The 14,749-nt window shown below is 47.0% G+C and overlaps 3 non-coding genes across 3 annotated transcripts; all 3 read right to left on the bottom strand.

Moving 5' to 3' along the window:
• Positions 1-2,591: 2,591 nt before the first annotated feature.
• TRNAG-UCC (transfer RNA glycine (anticodon UCC)) lies at positions 2,592-2,663 on the bottom strand. Its single transcript has one exon. It is a non-coding gene; the product is annotated as a tRNA-Gly (tRNA).
• Positions 2,664-8,997: 6,334 nt separating this feature from the next.
• TRNAG-UCC (transfer RNA glycine (anticodon UCC)) lies at positions 8,998-9,069 on the bottom strand. The gene has a single exon. It is a non-coding gene; the product is annotated as a tRNA-Gly (tRNA).
• Positions 9,070-13,787: 4,718 nt separating this feature from the next.
• TRNAG-UCC (transfer RNA glycine (anticodon UCC)) lies at positions 13,788-13,859 on the bottom strand. The gene has a single exon. It is a non-coding gene; the product is annotated as a tRNA-Gly (tRNA).
• Positions 13,860-14,749: the final 890 nt, after the last annotated feature.

The raw sequence follows: 14,749 nt of genomic DNA, 5'->3' as shown, positions 1-14,749 counted from the left end.
AAAAATAATCAATCCATGCTAGCAGAGGATGGTTTCGATCCATCGACCTCTGGGTTATGGGCCCAGCACGCTTCCGCTGCGCCACTCTGCTTCCTGTTCAAAATGCTGTGGTTATGCAGATCAGGAGCCTTCAGAGGAGTGGCATGGGATCACTGGAGCTATTCTGGCAGGGCTCTCACCTCATTTGCCTAAGAATGTTACAAGGCATGCTGGGTGCAGAAAATCTTCGCCTTCCCCTCTCACAGTCAGTCATAGGGGAAAGTCAAGTCCCTCTCAGTCACTAGCCATGTCACGCCTTTGTCAAGACAGAAGCACCCCCACCCGCTCCTTCTCTGTGATCCTGCGCTACCATGCTCAGGTTTTGGCCTTACCTGGGAGCCAGAGGTGCATCCGGTGAGGGCTTGCCCGGTATGAGCGTTTAGGAGCGTTCGGGATGTGAGTGGACTTAGGACTGGAAGTTCTGTCCATTCGAAGCAGCCAACCTTCCTGCTGCAGACAGGGGCTGTTCCCTTGGGTTTCTTTCACCTTGCTCTCGGATAAATTTGGTTGTATGCTGCAGTTGCCTGCGATGACTACAAGGTGGCGCTGCTTTCAGGTAAGAGCACAAATATGCAGAAAATGTTGGGGACTTTTGCCACATTTATCGGTGGTGGGTCTCGCACATTTTTTCCAGGGGAGAGATATTGACCTGAAACACTTTTTACTGCAGAGATGCTGCAGTTCTAAAGGCTGGTCGGGCAGAAGGGCTTAGCCGTTTCATTGCCTGCCCCCCTGCAGCCCATTTATTACCAGCAGTTGTGAGTGGTGACTGCTGTTTGTAAAATATAAAAATTTCAGGACATAGAAAGTCGCAGACGGGGCTTTTGGGATGCCTGACTATGTCTTTGTTTATTATTTATCTAATAGCTGAGTAATCTGGTCAAGATATTTCTCTTTTTTTTAACATATTGCGTTAGAAAAGTTACTGCTTTCTTAATGTATAAATATTAGCACTGCGTTGGCCGGGAATCAAACCCGGGTCAATTGCTTGGAAGGCAGCTATGCTCACCACTATACCACCAACGCTCCATGGCATATGTTTTTTTTCAGCTCTAGACATCACAACCCTGAGTTCAATGACTATATTGCACCAGTATCAGAGGTATTTTTGGTTTACAGACCAACATGAAAATCAGGAAAAAAGTTCTTGCAACTGCTAAGGAACTGGAGATTGAAACCAATGCAAAAGCTGCGCAGAAAAGGAGAAAGGGAAAGCAGCAGTTCAAATCATTGAAATAAGCATTTATTGGCAGCAAGGGAAAAACAGCAGGGTAGAGAAAGAAAACACCTCCACGATATTCACAGGAGATTGATAATAGCAGGACAAAAAAAGGGAATAATAGCGTTCCAAGCAGGCTCAGAAAGAAGTGCGAGGGTCCCATCTTTCGTTAATGGTCATAACTGTGCATCATTTCCTTTGAAGTGTAGGGTTGATTCTCTGACCATCTGTCTCCCTGACTTTGAGCAGAGACCGATAGTTGAGCAGTCTCTTCCCACAAAAAGCTGGCACAAGCCTGCTGTTTTCCGCTCTGGCAGCGTGGAAACGAGAGAGTGGTCCTCACAAGAAAAAAAATCAATCCATGCTAGCAGAGGATGGTTTCACTCCATCGACCTCTGGGTTATGGGCCCAGCACGCTTCCGCTGCACCACTCTGCTTCCTGTTCAAAATGCTGTGGTTATGCAGATCAGGAGCCTTCAGAGGAGTGGCATGTGATCGCTGGAGCTATTCTGGCAGGGCTCTCACCTCATTTGCCTAAGAATGTCACAAGGCATGCTGGGTGCAGAAAATCTTCGCCTTCCCCTCTCACAGTCAGTCATAGGGGAAAGTCAAGTCTCTCTCAGTCACTAGCCATGTCACACCTTTGTCAAGACAGAAGCACCCCCACCCGCTCCTTCTCTGTGATCCTGCGCTACCATGCTAAGGTTTTGGCCTTACCTGGGAGCCAGAGGTGCACCCGGTGAGGGCTTGCCCGGTATGAGCGTTTAGGAGCGTTAAGGGACATGAGTGGACTTAGGACTGGAAGTTCTGTCCATTCGAAGCAGCCAACCTTCCTGCTGCAGACAGGGGCTGTTCCCTTGGGTTTCTTTCACCTTGCTCTTGGATAAATTTGGTTGTATGCTGCAGTTGCCTGCGATGACTACAAGGTGGCGCTGCTTTCAGGTAAGAGCACAAATATGCAGAAAATGTTGGGGACTTTTGCCACATTTATCGGTGGTGGGCCTCGCACATTTTTTCCAGGGGAGAGATATTGACCTGAAACACTTTTTACTGCAGAGATGCTGCAGTTCTAAAGGCTGGTCGGGCAGAAGGGCTTAGCCGTTTCATTGCCTGCCCCCCTGCAGCCCATTTATTACCAGCAGTTGTGAGTGGTGACTGCTGTTTGTAAAATATAAAAATTTCAGGACATAGAAAGTCGCAGACGGGGCTTTTGGGATGCCTGCCTATGTCTTTGTTTATCTAATAGCTGAGTAATCTGGTCAAGATATTTCTCTTTTTTTTAACATATTGCGTTAGAATAGCTACTGCTTTCTTAATGTATAAATATTAGCACTGCGTTGGCCGGGAATCGAACCCGGGTCAACTGCTTGGAAGGCAGCTATGCTCACCACTATACCACCAACGCTCCATGGCATATGTTTTTTTTAAGCTCTAGACATCACAACCCTGAGTTCAATGACTATATTGCACCAGTATCAGAGGTATTTTTGGTTTACAGACCAACATGAAAATCAGGAAAAAAGTTCTTGCAACTGCTAAGGAACTGGAGATTGAAACCAATGCAAAAGCTGCGCAGAAAAGGAGAAAGGGAAAGCAGCAGTTCAAATCATTGAAATAAGCATTTATTGGCAGCAAGGGAAAAACAGCAGGGTAGAGAAAGAAAACACCTCCACGATATTCACAGGAGATTGATAATAGCAGGACAAAAAAAGGGAATAATAGCGTTCCAAGCAGGCTCAGAAAGAAGTGTGAGGGTCCCATCTTTTGTTAATGGTCATAACTGTGCATCATTTCCTTTGAAGTGTAGGGTTGATTCTCTGACCATCTGTCTCCCTGACTTTGAGCAGAGACCGATAGTTGAGCAGTCTCTTCCCACAAAAAGCTGGCACAAGCCTGCTGTTTTCCGCTCTGGCAGCGTGGAAACGAGAGAGTGGTCCTCACAAGAAAAAAAAACAATCCATGCTAGCAGAGAATGGTTTCGATCCATCGACCTCTGGGTTATGGGCCCAGCACGCTTCCGCTGCGCCACTCTGCTTCCTGTTCAAAATGCTGTGGTTATGCAGATAAGGAGCCTTCAGAGGAGTGGCATGGGATCGCTGGAGCTATTCTGGCAGGGCTCTCACCTCATTTGCCTAAGAATGTCACAAGGCATGGTGGGTACAGAAAATCTTTGCCTTCCCCTCTCACAGTCAGTCATAGGGGAAAGTCAAGTCCCTCTCAGTCACTAGCCATGTCACGCCTTTGTCAAGACAGAAGCACCCCCACCCGCTCCTTCTCTGTGATCCTGCGCTACCATGCTAAGGTTTTGGCCTCACCTGGGAGCCAGAGGTGCACCCGGTGAGGGCTTGCCCGGTATGAGCGTTTGGGAGCGTTTGGGACGTGAGTGGACTTAGGACTGGAAGTTCTGTCCATTCGAAGCAGCCAACCTTCCTGCTGCAGACAGGGGCTGTTCCCTTGGGTTTCTTTCACCTTGCTCTCGGATAAATTTGGTTGTATGCTGCAGTTGCCTGCGATGACTACAAGGTGGCGCTGCTTTCAGGTAAGAGCACAAATATGCAGAAAATGTTGGGGACTTTTGCCACATTTATCGGTGGTGGGTCTCGCACATTTTTTCCAGGGGAGAGATATTGACCTGAAACACTTTTTACTGCAGAGATGCTGCAGTTCTAAAGGCTGGTCGGGCAGAAGGGCTTAGCCGTTTCATTGCCTGCCCCCCTGCAGCCCATTTATTACCAGCAGTTGTGAGTGGTTACTGCTGTTTGTAAAATATAAAAATTTCAGGACATAGAAAGTCGCAGACGGGGCTTTTTGGATGCCTGCCTCTGTCTTTGTTTATTATTTATCTAATAGCTGAGTAATCTGGTCAAGATATTTCTCTTTTTTTTAACATATTGCGATAGAATAGCTACTGCTTTCTTAATGTATAAATATTAGCACTGCGTTAGCCGGGAATCAAACCCGGGTCAACTGCTTGGAAGGCAGCTATGCTCACCACTATACCACCAACGCTCCATGGCATATGTTTTTTTTAAGCTCTAGACATCACAACCCTGAGTTCAATGACTATATTGCACCAGTATCAGAGGTATTTTTGGTTTACTGACCAACATGAAAATCAGGAAAAAAGTTCTTGCAACTGCTAAGGAACTGGAGATTGAAACCAATGCAAAAGCTGCGCAGAAAAGGAGAAAGGGAAAGCAGCAGTTCAAATCATTGAAATAAGCATATATTGGCAGCAAGGGAAAAACAGCAGGGTAGAGAAAGAAAACAGCTCCACGAAATTCACAGGAGATTGATAATAGCAGGACAAAAAAAGGGAATAATAGCGTTCCAAGCAGGCTCAGAAAGAAGTGCGAGGGTCCCATATTTCGTTAATGGTCATAACTGTGCATCATTTCCTTTGAAGTGTAGGGTTGATTCTCTGACCATCTGTCTCCCTGACTTTGAGCAGAGACCGATAGTTGAGCAGTCTCTTCCCACAAAAAGCTGGCACAAGCCTGCTGTTTTCCGCTCTGGCAGCGTGGAAACGAGAGAGTGGTCCTCATAAGAAAAATAATCAATCCATGCTAGCAGAGGATGGTTTCGATCCATCGACCTCTGGGTTATGGGCCCAGCACGCTTCCGCTGCGCCACTCTGCTTCCTGTTCAAAATGCTGTGGTTATGCAGATCAGGAGCCTTCAGAGGAGTGGCATGGGATCGCTGGAGCTATTCTGGCAGGGCTCTCACCTCATTTGCCTAAGAATGTCACAAGGCATGGTGGGTGCAGAAAATCTTCGCCTTCCCCTCTCACAGTCAGTCATAGGGGAAAGTCACGTCCCTCTCAGTCACTAGCCATGTCACGCCTTTGTCAAGACAGAAGCACCCCCACCCGCTCCTTCTCTGTGATCCTGCGCTACCATGCTCAGGTTTTGGCCTTACCTGGGAGCCAGAGGTGCACCCGGTGAGGGCTTGCCCGGTATGAGCGTTTGGGAAGTGAGTGGACTTAGGACTGGAAGTTCTGTCCATTCGAAGCAGCCAACCTTCCTGCTGCAGACAGGGGCTGTTCCCTTGGGTTTCTTTCACCTTGCTCTCGGATAAATTTGGTTGTATGCTGCAGTTGCCTGCGATGACTACAAGGTGGCGCTGCTTTCAGGTAAGAGCACAAATATGCAGAAAATGTTGGGGACTTTTGCCACATTTATCGGTGGTGGGTCTCGCACATTTTTTCCAGGGGAGAGATATTGACCTGAAACACTTTTTACTGCAGAGATGCTGCAGTTCTAAAGGCTGGTCGGGCAGAAGGGCTTAGCCGTTTCATTGCCTGCCCCCCTGCAGCCCATTTATTACCAGCAGTTGTGAGTGGTGACTGCTGTTTGTAAAATATAAAAATTTCGGGACATAGAAAGTCGCAGACGGGGCTTTTGGGATGCCTGCCTCTGTCTTTGTTTATTATTTATCTAATAGCTGAGTAATCTGGTCAAGATATTTCTCTTTTTTTAACATATTGCGATAGAATAGCTACTGCTTTCTTAATGTATAACTATTAGCACTGCGTTAGCCGGGAATCAAACCCGGGTCAATTGCTTGGAAGGCAGGTATGCTCACCACTATACCACCAACGCTCCATGGCATATGTCTTTTTTAAGCTCTAGACATCACAACCCTGAGTTCAATGACTATATTGCACCAGTATCAGAGGTATTTTTGGTTTACTGACCAACATGAAAATGAGGAAAAAAGTTCTTGCAACTGCTAAGGAACTGGAGATTGAAACCAATGCAAAAGCTGCGCAGAAAAGGAGAAAGGGAAAGCAGCAGTTCAAATCATTGAAATAAGCATATATTGGCAGCAAGGGAAAAACAGCAGGGTAGAGAAAGAAAACAGCTCCACGAAATTCACAGGAGATTGATAATAGCAGGACAAAAAAAGGGAATAATAGCGTTCCAAGCAGGCTCAGAAAGAAGTGCGAGGGTCCCATCTTTCGTTAATGGTCATTACTGTGCATCATTTCCTTTGAAGTGTAGGGTTGATTCTCTGACCATCTGTCTCCCTGACTTTGAGCAGAGACCGATAGTTGAGCAGTCTCTTCCCACAAAAAGCTGGCACAAGCCTTCTGTTTTCCGCTCTGGCAGCGTGGAAACGAGAGAGTGGTCCTCACAAGAAAAAAAATCAATCCATGCTAGCAGAGGATGGTTTCACTCCATCGACCTCTGGGTTATGGGCCCAGCACGCTTCCGCTGCGCCACTCTGCTTCCTGTTCAAAATGCTGTGGTTATGCAGATCAGGAGCCTTCAGAGGAGTGGCATGTGATCGCTGGAGCTATTCTGGCAGGGCTCTCACCTCATTTGCCTAAGAATGTCACAAGGCATGCTGGGTGCAGAAAATCTTCGCCTTCCCCTCTCACAGTCAGTCATAGGGGAAAGTCAAGTCCCTCTCAGTCACTAGCCATGTCACGCCTTTGTCAAGACAGAAGCACCCCCACCCGCTCCTTCTCTGTGATCCTGCGCTACCATGCTCAGGTTTTGGCCTTACCTGGGAGCCAGAGGTGCATCCGGTGAGGGCTTGCCCGGTATGAGCGTTTAGGAGCGTTCGGGATGTGAGTGGACTTAGGACTGGAAGTTCTGTCTATTCGAAGCAGCCAACCTTCCTGCTGCAGACAGGGGCTGTTCCCTTGGGTTTCTTTCACCTTGCTCTCGGATAAATTTGGTTGTATGCTGCAGTTGCCTGCGATGACTACAAGGTGGCGCTGCTTTCAGGTAAGAGCACAAATATGCAGAAAATGTTGGGGACTTTTGCCACATTTATCGGTGGTGGGTCTCGCACATTTTTTCCAGGGGAGAGATATTGACCTGAAACACTTTTTACTGCAGAGATGCTGCAGTTCTAAAGGCTGGTCGGGCAGAAGGGCTTAGCCGTTTCATTGCCTGCCCCCCTGCAGCCCATTTATTACCAGCAGTTGTGAGTGGTGACTGCTGTTTGTAAAATATAAAAATTTCAGGACATAGAAAGTCGCAGACGGGGCTTTTGGGATGCCTGACTATGTCTTTGTTTATTATTTATCTAATAGCTGAGTAATCTGGTCAAGATATTTCTCTTTTTTTTAACATATTGCGTTAGAAAAGTTACTGCTTTCTTAATGTATAAATATTAGCACTGCGTTGGCCGGGAATCGAACCCGGGTCAATTGCTTGGAAGGCAGGTATGCTCACCACTATACCACCAACGCTCCATGGCATATGTTTTTTTTCAGCTCTAGACATCACAACCCTGAGTTCAATGACTATATTGCACCAGTATCAGAGGTATTTTTGGTTTACAGACCAACATGAAAATCAGGAAAAAAGTTCTTGCAACTGCTAAGGAACTGGAGATTGAAACCAATGCAAAAGCTGCGCAGAAAAGGAGAAAGGGAAAGCAGCAGTTCAAATCATTGAAATAAGCATTTATTGGCAGCAAGGGAAAAACAGCAGGGTAGAGAAAGAAAACACCTCCACGATATTCACAGGAGATTGATAATAGCAGGACAAAAAAAGGGAATAATAGCGTTCCAAGCAGGCTCAGAAAGAAGTGCGAGGGTCCCATCTTTCGTTAATGGTCATAACTGTGCATCATTTCCTTTGAAGTGTAGGGTTGATTCTCTGACCATCTGTCTCCCTGACTTTGAGCAGAGACCGATAGTTGAGCAGTCTCTTCCCACAAAAAGCTGGCACAAGCCTGCTGTTTTCCGCTCTGGCAGCGTGGAAACGAGAGAGTGGTCCTCACAAGAAAAAAAATCAATCCATGCTAGCAGAGGATGGTTTCACTCCATCGACCTCTGGGTTATGGGCCCAGCACGCTTCCGCTGCGCCACTCTGCTTCCTGTTCAAAATGCTGTGGTTATGCAGATCAGGAGCCTTCAGAGGAGTGGCATGTGATCGCTGGAGCTATTCTGGCAGGGCTCTCACCTCATTTGCCTAAGAATGTCACAAGGCATGCTGGGTGCAGAAAATCTTCGCCTTCCCCTCTCACAGTCAGTCATAGGGGAAAGTCAAGTCTCTCTCAGTCACTAGCCATGTCACACCTTTGTCAAGACAGAAGCACCCCCACCCGCTCCTTCTCTGTGATCCTGCGCTACCATGCTCAGGTTTTGGCCTTACCTGGGAGCCAGAGGTGCACCCGGTGAGGGCTTGCCCGGTATGAGCGTTTAGGAGCGTTAAGGGACATGAGTGGACTTAGGACTGGAAGTTCTGTCCATTCGAAGCAGCCAACCTTCCTGCTGCAGACAGGGGCTGTTCCCTTGGGTTTCTTTCACCTTGCTCTTGGATAAATTTGGTTGTATGCTGCAGTTGCCTGCGATGACTACAAGGTGGCCCTGCTTTCAGGTAAGAGCACAAATATGCAGAAAATGTTGGGGACTTTTGCCACATTTATCGGTGGTGGGCCTCGCACATTTTTTCCAGGGGAGAGATATTGACCTGAAACACTTTTTACTGCAGAGATGCTGCAGTTCTAAAGGCTGGTCGGGCAGAAGGGCTTAGCCGTTTCATTGCCTGCCCCCCTGCAGCCCATTTATTACCAGCAGTTGTGAGTGGTGACTGCTGTTTGTAAAATATAAAAATTTCAGGACATAGAAAGTCGCAGACGGGGCTTTTGGGATGCCTGCCTATGTCTTGGTTTATTATTTATCTAATAGCTGAGTAATCTGGTCAAGATATTTCTCTTTTTTTTAACATATTGCGTTAGAATAGCTACTGCTTTCTTAATGTATAAATATTAGCACTGCGTTGGCCGGGAATCGAACCCGGGTCAACTGCTTGGAAGGCAGCTATGCTCACCACTATACCACCAACGCTCCATGGCATATGTTTTTTTTAAGCTCTAGACATCACAACCCTGAGTTCAATGACTATATTGCACCAGTATCAGAGGTATTTTTGGTTTACAGACCAACATGAAAATCAGGAAAAAAGTTCTTGCAACTGCTAAGGAACTGGAGATTGAAACCAATGCAAAAGCTGCGCAGAAAAGGAGAAAGGGAAAGCAGCAGTTCAAATCATTGAAATAATCATTTATTGGCAGCAAGGGAAAAACAGCAGGGTAGAGAAAGAAAACACCTCCACGATATTCACAGGAGATTGATAATAGCAGGACAAAAAAAGGGAATAATAGCGTTCCAAGCAGGCTCAGAAAGAAGTGCGAGGGTCCCATCTTTTGTTAATGGTCATAACTATGCATCATTTCCTTTGAAGTGTAGGGTTGATTCTCTGACCATCTGTCTCCCTGACTTTGAGCAGAGACCGATAGTTGAGCAGTCTCTTCCCACAAAAAGCTGGCACAAGCCTGCTGTTTTCCGCTCTGGCAGCGTGGAAACGAGAGAGTGGTCCTCACAAGAAAAAAAAACAATCCATGCTAGCAGAGGATGGTTTCGATCCATCGACCTCTGGGTTATGGGCCCAGCACGCTTCCGCTGCGCCACTCTGCTTCCTGTTCAAAATGCTGTGGTTATGCAGATAAGGAGCCTTCAGAGGAGTGGCATGGGATCGCTGGAGCTATTCTGGCAGGGCTCTCACCTCATTTGCCTAAGAATGTCACAAGGCATGGTGGGTGCAGAAAATCTTTGCCTTCCCCTCTCACAGTCAGTCATAGGGGAAAGTCAAGTCCCTCTCAGTCACTAGCCATGTCACGCCTTTGTCAAGACAGAAGCACCCCCACCCGCTCCTTCTCTGTGATCCTGCGCTACCATGCTCAGGTTTTGGCCTCACCTGGGAGCCAGAGGTGCACCCGGTGAGGGCTTGCCCGGTATGAGCGTTTGGGAGCGTTTGGGACGTGAGTGGACTTAGGACTGGAAGTTCTGTCCATTCGAAGCAGCCAACCTTCCTGCTGCAGACAGGGGCTGTTCCCTTGGGTTTCTTTCACCTTGCTCTCAGATAAATTTGGTTGTATGCTGCAGTTGCCTGCGATGACTACAAGGTGGCGCTGCTTTCAGGTAAGAGCACAAATATGCAGAAAATGTTGGGGACTTTTGCCACATTTATCGGTGGTGGGTCTCGCACATTTTTTCCAGGGGAGAGATATTGACCTGAAACACTTTTTACTGCAGAGATGCTGCAGTTCTAAAGGCTGGTCGGGCAGAAGGGCTTAGCCGTTTCATTGCCTGCCCCCCTGCAGCCCATTTATTACCAGCAGTTGTGAGTGGTGACTGCTGTTTGTAAAATATAAAAATTTCAGGACATAGAAAGTAGCAGACGGGGCTTTTGGGATGCCTGCCTCTGTCTTTGTTTATTATTTATCTAATAGCTGAGTAATCTGGTCAAGATATTTCTCTTTTTTTTAACATATTGCGATAGAATAGCTACTGCTTTCTTAATGTATAAATATTAGCACTGCGTTAGCCGGGAATCAAACCCGGGTCAACTGCTTGGAAGGCAGCTATGCTCACCACTATACCACCAACGCTCCATGGCATATGTTTTTTTTAAGCTCTAGACATCACAACCCTGAGTTCAATGACTATATTGCACCAGTATCAGAGGTATTTTTGGTTTACTGACCAACATGAAAATCAGGAAAAAAGTTCTTGCAACTGCTAAGGAACTGGAGATTGAAACCAATGCAAAAGCTGCGCAGAAAAGGAGAAAGGGAAAGCAGCAGTTCAAATCATTGAAATAAGCATATATTGGCAGCAAGGGAAAAACAGCAGGGTAGAGAAAGAAAACAGCTCCACGAAATTCACAGGAGATTGATAATAGCAGGACAAAAAAAGGGAATAATAGCGTTCCAAGCAGGCTCAGAAAGAAGTGCGAGGGTCCCATCTTTCGTTAATGGTCATAACTGTGCATCATTTCCTTTGAAGTGTAGGGTTGATTCTCTGACCATCTGTCTCCCTGACTTTGAGCAGAGACCGATAGTTGAGTAGTCTCTTCCCACCAAAAGCTGGCACAAGCCTGCTGTTTTCCGCTCTGGCAGCGTGGAAACGAGAGAGTGGTCCTCATAAGAAAAATAATCAATCCATGCTAGCAGAGGATGGTTTCGATCCATCGACCTCTGGGTTATGGGCCCAGCACGCTTCCGCTGCGCCACTCTGCTTCCTGTTCAAAATGCTGTGGTTATGCAGATCAGGAGCCTTCAGAGGAGTGGCATGGGATCGCTGGAGCTATTCTGGCAGGGCTCTCACCTCATTTGCCTATGAATGTCACAAGGCATGGTGGGTGCAGAAAATCTTCGCCTTCCCCTCTCACAGTCAGTCATAGGGGAAAGTCACGTCCCTCTCAGTCACTAGCCATGTCACGCCTTTGTCAAGACAGAAGCACCCCCACCCGCTCCTTCTCTGTGATCCTGCGCTACCATGCTCAGGTTTTGGCCTTACCTGGGAGCCAGAGGTGCACCCGGTGAGGGCTTGCCCGGTATGAGCGTTTGGGACGTGAGTGGACTTAGGACTGGAAGTTCTGTCCATTCGAAGCAGCCAACCTTCCTGCTGCAGACAGGGGCTGTTCCCTTGGGTTTCTTTCACCTTGCTCTCGGATAAATTTGGTTGTATGCTGCAGTTGCCTGCGATGACTACAAGGTGGCGCTGCTTTCAGGTAAGAGCACAAATATGCAGAAAATGTTGGGGACTTTTGCCACATTTATCGGTGGTGGGTCTCGCACATTTTTTCCAGGGGAGAGATATTGACCTGAAACACTTTTTACTGCAGAGATGCTGCAGTTCTAAAGGCTGGTTGGGCAGAAGGGCTTAGCCGTTTCATTGCCTGCCCCCCTGCAGCCCATTTATTACCAGCAGTTGTGAGTGGTGACTGCTGTTTGTAAAATATAAAAATTTCAGGACATAGAAAGTCGCAGACGGGGCTTTTGGGATGCCTGCCTCTGTCTTTGTTTATTATTTATCTAATAGCTGAGTAATCTGGTGAAGATATTTCTCTTTTTTTAACATATTGCGATAGAATAGCTACTGCTTTCTTAATGTATAAATATTAGCACTGCGTTAGCCGGGAATCAAACCCGGGTCAATTGCTTGGAAGGCAGGTATGCTCACCACTATACCACCAACGCTCCATGGCATATGTCTTTTTTAAGCTCTAGACATCACAACCCTGAGTTCAATGACTATATTGCACCAGTATCAGAGGTATTTTTGGTTTACTGACCAACATGAAAATCAGGAAAAAAGTTCTTGCAACTGCTAAGGAACTGGAGATTGAAACCAATGCAAAAGCTGCGCAGAAAAGGAGAAAGGGAAAGCAGCAGTTCAAATCATTGAAATAAGCATATATTGGCAGCAAGGGAAAAACAGCAGGGTAGAGAAAGAAAACAGCTCCACGAAATTCACAGGAGATTGATAATAGCAGGACAAAAAAAGGGAATAATAGCGTTCCAAGCAGGCTCAGAAAGAAGTGCGAGGGTCCCATCTTTCGTTAATGGTCATTACTGTGCATCATTTCCTTTGAAGTGTAGGGTTGATTCTCTGACCATCTGTCTCCCTGACTTTGAGCTGAGACCGATAGTTGAGCAGTCTCTTCCCACAAAAAGCTGGCACAAGCCTTCTGTTTTCCGCTCTGGCAGCGTGGAAACGAGAGAGTGGTCCTCACAAGAAAAAAAATCAATCCATGCTAGCAGAGGATGGTTTCACTCCATCGACCTCTGGGTTATGGGCCCAGCACGCTTCCGCTGCGCCACTCTGCTTCCTGTTCAAAATGCTGTGGTTATGCAGATCAGGAGCCTTCAGAGGAGTGGCATGTGATCGCTGGAGCTATTCTGGCAGGGCTCTCACCTCATTTGCCTAAGAATGTCACAAGGCATGCTGGGTGCAGAAAATCTTCGCCTTCCCCTCTCACAGTCAGTCATAGGGGAAAGTCAAGTCCCTCTCAGTCACTAGCCATGTCACGCCTTTGTCAAGACAGAAGCACCCCCACCCGCTCCTTCTCTGTGATCCTGCGCTACCATGCTCAGGTTTTGGCCTTACCTGGGAGCCAGAGGTGCACCCGGTGAGGGCGAGCGTTTAGGAGCGTTCGGGATGTGAGTGGACTTAGGACTGGAAGTTCTGTCCATTCGAAGCAGCCAACCTTCCTGCTGCAGACAGGGGCTGTTCCCTTGGGTTTCTTTCACCTTGCTCTCGGATAAATTTGGTTGTATGCTGCAGTTGCCTGCGATGACTACAAGGTGGCGCTGCTTTCAGGTAAGAGCACAAATATGCAGAAAATGTTGGGGACTTTTGCCACATTTATCGGTGGTGGGTCTCGCACATTTTTTCCAGGGGAGAGATATTGACCTGAAACACTTTTTACTGCAGAGATGCTGCAGTTCTAAAGGCTGGTCGGGCAGAAGGGCTTAGCCGTTTCATTGCCTGCCCCCCTGCAGCCCATTTATTACCAGCAGTTGTGAGTGGTGACTGCTGTTTGTAAAATATAAAAATTTCAGGACATAGAAAGTCGCAGACGGGGCTTTTGGGATGCCTGACTATGTCTTTGTTTATTATTTATCTAATAGCTGAGTAATCTGGTCAAGATATTTCTCTTTTTTTTAACATATTGCGTTAGAATAGTTACTGCTTTCTTAATATATAAATATTAGCACTGCGTTGGCCGGGAATCGAACCCGGGTCAACTGCTTGGAAGGCAGCTATGCTCACCACTATACCACCAACGCTCCATTGCATATGTTTTTTTTAAGCTCTAGACATCACAACCCTGAGTTCAATGACTATATTGCACCAGTATCAGAGGTATTTTTGGTTTACAGACCAACATGAAAATCAGGAAAAAAGTTCTTGCAACTGCTAAGGAACTGGAGATTGAAACCAATGCAAAAGCTGCGCAGAAAAGGAGAAAGGGAAAGCAGCAGTTCAAATCATTGAAATAAGCATTTATTGGCAGCAAGGGAAAAACAGCAGGGTAGAGAAAGAAAACACCTCCACGATATTCACAGGAGATTGATAATAGCAGGACAAAAAAAGGGAATAATAGCGTTCCAAGCAGGCTCAGAAAGAAGTGCGAGGGTCCCATCTTTCGTTAATGGTCATAATTGTGCATCATTTACTTTGAAGTGTAGGGTTGATTCTCTGACCATCTGTCTCCCTGACTTTGAGCAGAGACCGATAGTTGAGCAGTCTCTTCCCACAAAAAGCTGGAACAAGCCTGCTGTTTTCCGCTCTGGCAGCGTGGAAACGAGAGAGTGGTCCTCACAAGAAAAAAAATCAATCCATGCTAGCAGAGGATGGTTTCACTCCATCGACCTCTGGGTTATGGGCCCAGCACGCTTCCGCTGCGCCACTCTGCTTCCTGTTCAAAATGCTGTGGTTATGCAGATCAGGAGCCTTCAGAGGAGTGGCATGTGATCGCTGGAGCTATTCTGGCAGGGCTCTCACCTCATTTGCCTAAGAATGTCACAAGGCATGCTGGGTGCAGAAAATCTTCGCCTTCCCCTCTCACAGTCAGTCATAGGGGAAAGTCAAGTCTCTCTCAGTCACTAGCCATGTCACGCCTTTGTCAAGACAGAAGCACCCCCACCCGCTCCTTCTCTGTGATCCTGCGCTACCA

Source organism: Pleurodeles waltl, unplaced genomic scaffold (genome assembly GCF_031143425.1).
Source record: "Pleurodeles waltl isolate 20211129_DDA unplaced genomic scaffold, aPleWal1.hap1.20221129 scaffold_135, whole genome shotgun sequence".
Lineage (NCBI taxonomy): Eukaryota > Metazoa > Chordata > Amphibia > Caudata > Salamandridae > Pleurodeles > Pleurodeles waltl.
The sequence above is the reverse complement of the archived record's forward strand: the minus strand, read 5'-3'. Positions and strand labels throughout refer to the sequence as shown.